Here is a 12155-nt window from a genome sequence, read left to right as displayed (position 1 = left end):
ACTGACCATACTAAGTAGCTATACCCAAAAGTCTGGAGAAAACATTCATACCAAAAAAAGGTAGGGAGAAAGGGAGCTCCCTGCCTTACGCCTCTTGCCCCTTTAAAGTAGCCCACCAATCCACCATTTAAAGAGATGGAGAACCTGGAAATAGTACCACAAACATTGATCCATTTTACAACCTGCTCTGGGAATCCCAAGGCTGATAGAACAGCAATGATAATTTTTTAGTGCACACCTTGATGATGAAGTCCTCTTACCATAACCCCTAACAAGCTCAATTTTTTATGAAGGCAAATTTCACTTTTTGCTCAATTTTGGGAAGGCCTCCAAACTTTAGTTCACTTCAGAGGACTGTGAATCTTCTTTGGGGTAAGAAAAGTGTTGTGGTGGTTAAATTGGCAGGGAATAATCTTTTCATTTTTCAGTTTTCTAATTCTGAAGCTAGGGAGTTGTGTTCTTGAGCAGGGTCCCTAGCATATTCAAAATCAACCTGTCATTTTACGGAAGTGGGAGCCAAATTTGAAGAGTTTGGAATTTAATATGGATCGCTTACCTGTTTGGATTCATCTCAAGCATGTTCCTCTTGAATTGTTCACGGGAGGTGGCTTGAGCTATATTGCTAGTGCTCTAGGAAATCCTCTGTATATGGACGGGATTACTGCTTCTAAGCAACGCCTACCTTATGCTAAGGTGTGTGCGGAGTTATCAGTGGATCAAGTGTTACCTCGTTTCGTTTTATTAATGTGGTTCTTAAGGATGGCTTAATAGCTTCGGTTGCAGTTGAAGTTCCCTGGATGCCTCAGAAATGTTGTTATTGTTACTATAACTAATGAGGGGGATATGACGACGACTCAATTAAAACTATTGCTACTAGCTCTAATTCACCTGATTCAACTAGGAAAGTAGGTTCCAGAAAAGGGAAAAACGTTCTTACTGGTTATAGTAATCGTTTTGAGGTGCTAAGCTCTATGGAGGATGTTGGATTGCCCTCAACTAGTGTGACTTCTAATGTAGAAAATGATTCTGATTCAAATATGATTCTGATTCAAGAGCTGCTTCTATGGGAATTGTTACTTTGATGCAGGCCATGAAAACTAAGAAGAAGGGGAAAATTGAAAGCAGTAGGAGTATGGTAGTTCTACCTACCAATGGAGGTTTGACTGTTAAACTCTGTGCGATGAAAATTCTTTTTTGGAATGTTAGACCCTCTAAAGCAGAAATTTGTTTTTGATAGGATTAGGCAGTGGAGGATTGATGTAGTTTGCTTATTAGAAACTAGAGTGAAAGTAGATAAAATGCAGCAAATAATGGGGTGTACTTTTCATGGTTTTACAACTACAATGAAGCTGTAAATGGGAGAATTTGGGTTTTGTGGAGAGAAAGTTTACAGATTATCAAAGTTTCTTCTACTGGTCAGTGTTTGTCTAGCTGTGTTAATCTAAATGGCCCGGATATCTCTTTTGCTGCAGTTTATGGAAGTAATATTGGGGGTGAAAGAAAAAGACTTTGGGAGCATTTGAAAGATGTTAAGGAAAGTGTTGGTAATTGTCCATCCTCAAGAGAGCTGATATGAGGGATTTTCAGGAGTGCTTAACTGATCATGTGTTCAATGGTCCACAATTTACCTGGTCAAATCATCAGAAGGATTCTTTTCTTCCCAGAAAACTGGACAGAGTCTTGGCAAATGATGTCTGGTTGAGCTGTTTTCCTCAAGCTCCAGGAGCTAAACCTTTTAGGTTCTTTAATTTCTGGGCAAAACATCCTGATTTTATGAAGACTGTTGAACAATCTTGGAAAGAACCTGTTGATGGTGATCCTATGTCTAGACTTATGAAACAGAGTAGACAACCTATCAAACTGTTGACTTATGATGATGATAACAGGTTAGAAACATATGAGCAAATTTCAATGGAGAGCATAAGATTTTATAGTGGACTTATTGGCACTGCTGATAAGGGAGTAAAAGGGTTGTTCAATCCAATTTCTTAGGGAATTACTGAATGTTACTTTACCAGCTGATGCACATGATTAGAGATATTACAAGAGAGGAAATTAAGGAGTCTATGTTTCCGCTTACAACTAATCATGGGCCAAAAAAAATGGGGTATGGGTAAAAATATAGATCCGAGTAAAAAATAAGGCTCGTTTAGAAACTGATTGAGTCTTGAGTAAAGTTTTTTTTTTCAGGGTTCAACTCGAATTTGCAAAAAAAAAATTGTTTTTGTTTTTACATTGTTTTATTGTCATTACACTATTATATTGTGTAACTCTTGTTTTATTGTTAATTTTACTACTATTTTAAAGGCATTTGCTTGTTAAGTTGCATCTGTCTTAGTGTTATTTAAGTACAAAGATTTTTTTAAATTTATTTTTAATTTATCGGGAAACATTTATTTTAATGTTTTTAGTGTATTTGATATATTATATTTTTTAAATTTTTTTTTATAAAAAATTAATACGAATGGGTCAGGCCGGACTCGAGTTTTAGTTTTTTTATCTGGTTTGAACCAAGCCTAGACCTATCAAATGGGCTTGAAATTTTGTTACAACCTAGCCCAACCCATAATCACCTCTATTTGGCTGGACAATGAGAAGGCACCTAATCCCAATGGATACTCTTCGCATTTTCTCAAAAGATGATAACTTCTTAACTTTCATTTTGAAAAATGAAAATAAAACAAAAACTCAATTTCTAGGGAGATAAAATTCAAAAATATAATATAGAGTATATTATTTTTCTTATTATATGATACTTTTATTATCATATCTGTTCATTTTGATACAATGCCCAGAATTACTCATAACATCTTCCCAACACTTAAATAGGAGGATAATACACTTCAGCGCACTCGAACCCACACACTCCTACGTTAACAACAGTACCAATATCAATTAAGCTAAGACTCAATTCACAATCAGTCATCGGTCAAACAATGAAAAACCCAAAAAAGATATAGTGGAACTCTTCCCAAAATCTTAGGTTTGTCCTTTAATTCTAATAAATTAATTTAGAAACCCAATAAATTTATTCATCTTTACCAAATTTGATTAATCATATTAACCCATTTTGTTTGTAAATGGATGCCAGACCATCTGTCTGGGTCAAACCAAATCACCCTTTTACCCAACTACATTGATATAAACATCATAATTAACATGGGCATTATCGTCTTTTAGCCGTTCAATTGATTCACATCAAATTATTATATAAGAAGAGTTCCCTTCTTGTCCACAAAACAAAGTGATAGTAGGGAAAACCAATCCCTCTATTTCTAGAAATGAAGCAAGCTGAGATTAACACAAGCTTCTGCTGCCGGCACGTGGCGGATCCATGTAAGGCATTCGGACGTCGGTGCACCCGGTTCGGACAGCGGTGTACCCGGTTGGTGGAGGAGCAAAGAGCAAAGTTCTACATTCTCCGCCGGTGTGTCACCATGCTTGTTTGCTGGCATGAATGTGGCGACACTTGAAGAACCCTATTATGTTAGAAGAAAGTTTATATGTTAACATATATATTAGAATTAATACACATCAAAAGGAAGGGTTCTCTTCTTCTTCTTCTCTTCTTTATTTTTAGGTTAATTCTTCTTCTTCTTCTTTTCTGCTGTTGTATTTTATGTTAAAATCAAGTTTTAATGATAAAATTATGATGGGATGAGTTTTTACCTCGATTAATTTAAAATTATTGTCAATACAAGAATACGTAGAAACATAACTTTTATGGCTGATTCATGAATTATAATTACATATATATTTCCTATTCCAGATTTAATTTGTTTGGCCAACAAACAATACCAATTTCCTCCTGTTGGAAATTGAATTATGGAAAAGAATGATTTGACAAATTTTAATAGTATTTATATCTAAAAAGAATTAATAGTACTAAAATAAAGTATTTTTTCTGTAAAAACAAAAACAAAACATGTTTTCTAAATGGGTTTCAATTAATTATGCCAATGATACAATAAGAATTAATTTGGAGGATTTCCAACCTCAAGAAAATTCATAAATATAAAATTGGTACTTAAATTTGTTCAATTTTTTTAGATTGGTATTTATAATTTTTATCTCAAATTGGTGTTCAAAATTTTTGCTGTTCATTATATTAGTACTTGAGACGAATAGTGTTAAGTTTTTACTAATATGGTAATGCTGATCAATCACGCATTGTCATGTGACATCCTCTTATACATCAGGATGGAAAAGGAAAGTGAGGTATAAGATAATGCCACATGGTGGCGTGCAATTGGTCAACGCTGCCACTTTAGAAAAAATTAACACCGTTAATTTTAGGTATCAAAATAGTGGAGGGAAAAAAATTAGGTATCAATCTAGGATAGAAAAAAAATCATAAGTAGTAATTTAGGAGAACTTGATAAATTTATGTATCAATTTTATATTTCAGCTTATTTAAATTATCTAAAACAAATTCCAATATTTTAGTTAAAGAAATTCAGGAAACAGGGAGTACGGATCTCTTGTTGAGACATTAATTTAGTTGAGTCAAAAATTATTAATGCGACCAAATAAAAAAAGATTTGAGCTATATCTAAATTACCAAATAAAAATATCAAATTAATTTTCTTCATTTTACTAGAAACAATGTAAATGAGTTGAAATGATAGTTGAATGAATCATGGATTACTAATTAAGCTAATAAACCTACGATGATTATATTGTTTTCCACTCTTAGTTAGGAATCTCCTCTCGGTCTTACTTAGTCATATAGATTTCCTCTCGGTCTCACTATAAGACACAAGTGTATCAGAGTTCTACATAATAAAGTATTCTCTCAATCTCGTCTATCTAAATCTTCCACTAGATGTGTCAATTCTAGTGTAATATGCAATTCAATACATTTGAACAAACAATCAATCAACCAATAAGACCATTCAACATATTATTAAACTTAAATTCCTTACAAGCAATTAAGCTCTTTAACCAAAAATATAAAATTACAAAAAATTGTAAAATTCTATAAAAAAAACATAAAAAATTACAAAATACATCAAAAATGCCCTTTAACCATTGGTCGTTAAGGTTAACAACTCTCAATTTTTTTCAATTAAAGCCATCACGTGTCGCAACACAACGTGACATGCAGCAAAAAATGATAAAAAAATAAAAATCTATAAAAGTTATAAAAAAATTATAAAATACTTATTTTTGTATGATAAATTTTATAATTTTTTTACGAATTTTATATTTATTTATATTTTTATAATTTTCTTACGCCTTTATAAAAGTTTATAATTTTTTCTATATTTCTATATATTTTACAATTTTTTCTAATTTTTAATAAAATTTAAATATTTTTTAATTTTTTTATTAATATTTAATTTTTTAATTTTTTTATTTTTTATCATTTTTTACCACATGTCACGCCATGGTTGTGGCACGTGGTGGTTTTAACTAAAAAAATTATGGGTAATTAACTTTGACGATCAACTATTAAAGTTAGCGGTCAAAAGGCTTTTTTAATACATTTTGGCAGTTCAAGTAGCCAATTGAGTGCAAAAAAAAAAAAAAAGAAGCAGGGGTTTAATTTTATATTTTTTAAAGTTTGAGGGTCTTTTTTATACATTTTAAAAGTTTAAGTTCTCAATTGAGCCCAAAAAAAAAAGACCAAGGGCTTAATTACTTTTTTGAAAAAATTAAGGACTTTTACACCATTAAAGTTTTATTTTACGTTTTACTTCAAATTATTTATTTAAAATATTCTTTTAAATTTGACTCACAAATCTATTTAATATACTTATTCAATCCTAATTTATTATTATAAGTAAATTTAATTTCCATAATTAAAAATCATAATATATTAATGTTATTATGACTACTTAAAAGATTAAGTATATAAAAGTAAATAATTACTTAAATTAAGTATATTTTGATTTAAAATTAATAAGTATTTAACAAAAATAATTTTTTGAAAAAAATATAAATCCCCTGAGTGGGGAAGTTGGGGCAAATGACCAAAAAAAGCCCTTTTTTAAAAAAAATTACCGAAATGGGCCAATTATTTAATTATTTACCGGAATAGTCCATTTTCCGCGAAATCGCGTCCATGTTAGCGCGATGTCAGGGTACGCGCCAAGAAATCGCGTCCACGTCAGCGCGATTTGCTTACGTGGACACAAATCGCGCCCTCTAGGACGCGATTTGCTGACGTGGATGAACAATTTCTCATTTTTAGCTTGGAAAACTTTGAAAGGCCATAACTTTTCGCTCGGTTGTCCGATTGAGACGATTTTTTTTTATTTCGAATAAATTTTCGAGATCTATGCGCTGACAAACAGCCGAAGGCGGTTTGCCGCACTTTTTGTCGAAAAAGATCCCTTTTTGCCCCTTCAACATCTTCAGGTTCGGTTGGAATAGGCTCCGGTTCAGAAAATAATGCAACTTCTGCACCATCGGGCCCGGGCTTTCGAGGTGGATCCACATCGGAGTCATCTTCTAACTCACCATCATCTGTAACGTACGAGGTCCCCTTATCGGTGGACGTCGTAGGGAGTACATCATCCCTTCTTCTGGGCGCTTCATAACGTCCCTAATTAGATGTAGATTGTCAACCACTACAAGTTGATGTCGTTCCCCAGTACGTATTTTCAGCATCAAAAATCGACCCACCGAGGTGCATGTCCCATCCACTAACGGAGTGATGTGCAGGGGTTGTGTATTTCATACCGCTACCAAATATGGGCGGTTTCGTGTTTTGTAACCCACTAATGGAGTGTCGGGCAGGGTCGTGTATACCTCTCGAACATCAGTCGCAGGTGCATCATTTGGCGATGTAAATTGTACATATAACTCAATATAGGGTGATCCACTAGCGAGATGAATCTGCACTATTGCCTCCAAGCTACGAGCACCTTTAATGTCGAACGAGTCATATGTCATCGGATCAACAGAAGCACAAAATCGATACGTAATAGACAAAACTTTCATTGGCGTCGTTTCGAATATTTTACTCCTAATTCTTTTACGAAGTTCTGTCCAATCTATGTTCTGGTTAAAAACCAGTCGCACTGTATTCTCCGATAAAAAAACAACACCGTTCTCGGTGTGACGAACCTCACCATCATAGTAAATAACAGTACTAATACGTTCACTCATCTTCAATTTCTATCCTTTTTAGCCTCTCCAATTTTTTTGCTGTAACTTATGCAACCTGAGAAAAAAATTTGGCTCATTTACAGCTTCAGGCCAAATAGAAACTACTACAGCAAAAGAGCATCCACATGGGAGCTTCTTTCAGTAATTTTGCTGACAATGCATCCTGCTTAAAGCGTTTTTGCCACTATTTGCTGAGAAACGTCTTCTCAAAATTATCGTTTTAGGAACTACTGTAGCAAAAGAGCGTCCACGTGGGAGCTTTTTTTAGTACTTTTGCTGATAATGCATCCTACTTAAAGCGTTTTTGCCACTATTTGCTCAGAAACGTCTTCTCAAAATTATTTTTTCAGGAACAACTGTAGCAAAAGAGCGTCCACGTGGGAGCTTTTTTAAATTATCAAATAATTTAATTAAGTAACCCTAAACCCCAAACCCTAATTTATTTGAGTTTTTTCCTTAAAAACCTTAAACACTAAACCCTAATCTAATATTTTAAAATTTTATATTTAATTTAATCAACCTTAAACCCTAATTTATTTGATTTTTTTCCTTAAAAACTATAAACATAAAACCCTTATCTAATTTTAAAAATTTATAATTAATTTAATTAAGAAACCCTAAACCATAATCCCTTATTTATTTGAATTTTTTTTAAAAACCCAAAACCTCAAAACCCTAACCCTAAACCTTAAACCCAAAACCCTAACACAGACCCACGGCGAAAACGCTTCCTCAAGGAAGCGCTTTATCCACGTGGACTGAAAATGCGTCCTTGAGGGCGCGCTTTATGTCTACGTGGACAAAGTGCTTCCTTGAGGATGTGTTTTCATGCTTTATCACCTGACAACGCGCTGACGTGGACGCGTTTTGGTGGAAATTGGCTTATTCCGGTAATTAATTTAGGACCTAGCCCATTTTAGTAATTTAAAAAAAAAATTATTGGTAATTTGCCCATTATATGTATTTATAGTCTTATTGTTATCATTCTCTGCCCTAAATTGTAATATACCAAAAGAAAATTCATATGCATTTACCACTTAGTTTCAGTTAAACTATTTTAAATTTAAACTTTTTTTTTCCATTAAGTCTTAACTTGATTGGTATCGGTATTGTTGCCAGTATAAAAGGACGTGGGTTCGAGTACACTAAAGCGTATTATCCTCCTATTTAAGGATTGGGGAGGGGTTATGGATAGTTCTAAGCATTGTATTAAAAATAGCAGATATAATGGCTATACTCTGACTTGGGATGCGAAATGGGATAATATTATTGTTGAAACGGATTGTGCTCAAACTCTTACGGAAATTTCAAACAAGACTTGTGGAAAATCGAATAGGGCTTGGTTATAAGTGTTGGAAAAATTGTAATTTATGGGAACTTTGAGGCATATTCTTAATTGGTAAAGGTTGAGACTTTTACAACGGTATATCATATGCTCAAAATGATTGAGTGATGAATGAGAAATTGATGCTTAAAGTAAGCTACTTGGAAATATTTGTTGAGTAAAAGAAAATTTTAGATCTCACATTGGTTAAATACCAAGTGTGAGATGTGTATATATATGACAACTCACTGAAAGGTGATTGAATAATTAAGCTTGGAACCTTGCCTTGCGCATAGGGGTTGTAGGTCCAAACCCGTGGGGGTTGAGGGCGCCCACGCAAAATGTTCAGACCGATCAAGGGCCTGCGAATATTTTTGTTCGCTTCCAAAATTCCTCCAATTTGATTAAATATAAATTATTCAATTTAATTTATATAAATATATATTTATTTATATTTATATATTTTTGTTTTCAAGAGAAGCTAATGCTACAGCTCATACTCTGGTTGGTGTAATGCAAAATCTCTCGTATGATACGAAAATGTTCAATGAGGTTTCGACAGAAATCATTGAGCAATTTTGAATAGATAGGTAGCTTGTTTGTAGTGAAACTGATTTATCTTTGTTATTGATATTTATATTTTCCTAAAAAATAAATAAAATAAAAATTTATAATGAAATTAACGTTAAAAAATAAATAAATAAAGAACTCTAGAGAGACGTGAACTTACGACGGGGAGAATTGTTGCAAGAGAGTGAAGTGGACGCTCCGACTTCTCGCTTTCACCCACACGTGCAACGTCGTTTCACACTCTCTCCTACCCTTTAAACATTCATAAGTCAATAAGGCACATTTCATGGATTTATTATAAAAATTATAAAACATAGAAAATATCATATCCATTATTGAGTTTATTATCTATTTTTTGCGGTTTTATTCTTTCTCAAAATATTTATAATAAATAATTATTTATAAAATGTGTTTTTTTACGTCATGTTTTTGACACTTATGAATATCGAGATTCATTGATATATAATTCCTCGTAAATTTCATGTGTTTTGACTTATTGAAAAGAGTACATAAAGAATCTCCATACTCATTCATGGTTATTTGAATCGGATTGAATTGCCTGATCAGTAACTCAGTCCGAAGAAAAACATTAGACCAGTTGAATCTAGTAAAAATTAGTTGAATCAAATGAACCAAATTTTTTAATATATTTTTATTTTTTATGAATTGTTAATAATTTATTTAATCGAATTGGTCAGACCAGTTTCTTGTGTTTTGAGATATATATATATATATATGTAGTGGTTAACCATTGTCCTATAATGTCACGTAGTTGACAATATGAAGGATAAGTATGACCGTGTGGTCAGTCAAGTAGCAAGACCTTTACAAGTCAATTATCGTCATACAGTGGTGTATTCTATGATCCTACTCTAACATTCTCCTTTCTAATGTTGTATGAGATTATTGCGTCTCAATGGTACTCATGATAAATGCGGTCCCTTAATAGTCCTCACAGGAATATGCAGCAAATCGTCTCTAAGCTGATTAAGGTAACATACAAAAAAAATTCATGTGGGTCATCTTAAGCGAGACATCGTCACATACTATTCCCAGTAATGAGTTACTAATGCTGGAAAAGGAAGAATTGATTGAAGGAAAATTTCGAAGCAAAATTGATAGATGGAACTCTCAATTTCAAAAAGCTCCAAGCTTTAAATTGGTCCCACTACCACGTTTATGGAGGCGTCATTCACGTGTCTTATAAGTTTTTCTTTAAATTTGGTATAATCACCCTTTCAACCCTCCAACTTTACAACAAAAGTCATTTTAACTCTCTATTTAATTTGTTGTCTTTTTTAACCCTTAAACTTATATTTTTTGTCAAATAACCCCAAAATGGTTGAAAAGGTTGACGTTTTTAAAACTTCGCTGACATGGCATATGTATGGATTACCACGTGAATGACACGCAAATATTTAATTTTTAAATTTTTTAAAATTCAAAAAAGTTATGAAATTTATTTTTAAAAATCATTAAAATCATTTAATAAATAAAATTATTTTAAGTATTTTTTAAATTAAAAAATTATTATAAACTATTTACAATAATTTTAATTAAATTATATAGTGTTTATTATTAATTGTTTATACTTGATCAAGTATCGGTCAATGATGACAAGAGTATATATTTAATGTTACATCGGAATAGTCAATAAATATAGAGTGTTAGAGCGATTAGATAAATTTACTTAGGATGTTTGTTTTTGTTTTAATTTTATTAATAATTGTATTGGTAAATACTTTCTTAAATTTTATATTATATATAATGATTTGATTTTAGGTTTTATTATTTGTTTAGAGAATTTTTCACTTGATAATTTTTATAATAACTAATATTATTTTTAGAATTTAAAATTATATAATTACAATTTATATTATCATGATAATTACATTTTATTAATTAAATACAAATTTAGTATTACGAATGATTAATATATTTAAAAAGTTATTAAATTAGCCGATTGAGTCTTAACTCAATTGACATAGGCATTGTTGTCATTGCAAGAGAATGTGGGTTCGAGTGTGTTGAAACGCATTACCCTCCTATTCATGGGTTGGGGAGGGTATATGGATAGTTCTATGTATTTATTGTTTCAAAAAGAGCAGATATGATCAGAACCTATAATGAACCGATGCAAATGGTATGGTTAAAAGTCCATCACATGTAAATTTTTTATTAGTTTTTTTGAATAAAAGACTAAAATACATTCAAATAATATAATTTATTTTAAATATGAAATGATATTTTCGTAATTTTCCTAACCGAGTTGGTGCAAATTGACTCGTCATACCAACTCAGTCGGGTACTTAAATAATTTATATAATATATATTAACCAAATAAGCCCTTATTTAATTTTTTTTTCATGAAAGGCCTTAATTTAATTTTTTTTGACATTTTTAAAAATAAAAGGAAAAAGAACCTTCAAATAATATAATTTATTTTAAGTTTGAAAGGATATTTTATAATTTTCATAATTAAATTAGTGTCTGATTGACTCATGACATCAACTTAATCAATAACTTAAATAATAGTATATATATATATATATATATATATTAACCAAATAAACCCTTTTATTTTCATGCAAAGGCCTTAATTTGATTTTTTTATCGGCATTTAAAAAATATATATTAAAGTACTTTTAAATAATTTAATTAATTTTAAAATACAAAATATATTTTTGTAATTTTCATAATTAAGTTGATGCACGATTTAAAATAGTTGTTTTATCTATATAAAAACAAAAAACAAAAAGAAAAAAAAGGGGAAAATTTAAAGACAATTTTGGAGGACACGTGAATGAGGCCTCCATGGAGGTGGGAATGGGACCAATTTAGAGCTTAGACACGTGAACCTTTGAAAGAGCGTTATATCACATCCAATTTTGGAAGGTTACGTTTTACTGTTAACAATTAATCAACTCATATCTAAATTTCCATTCAATCAATTTCTTGCAAGCACATCACGTGCTTAGAGTTAAATATTATAAAATATAACCGATTGAGTCTTAATTTAATTAATACGAGTACTATTGTCAATATAGAAGGATGTGAGTTTGAGTGCACTGAAGTACATTATCTTCTTATTTATGGGTTTTAGGCTTTGTGTCAAAAAGAGCAGATATGACCCAAATTTTTAATG

The sequence above is a fragment of the Gossypium raimondii genome, chromosome 4 (genome assembly GCF_025698545.1).
Source record: "Gossypium raimondii isolate GPD5lz chromosome 4, ASM2569854v1, whole genome shotgun sequence".
Lineage (NCBI taxonomy): Eukaryota > Viridiplantae > Streptophyta > Magnoliopsida > Malvales > Malvaceae > Gossypium > Gossypium raimondii.
The sequence above is the reverse complement of the archived record's forward strand: the minus strand, read 5'-3'. Positions refer to the sequence as shown.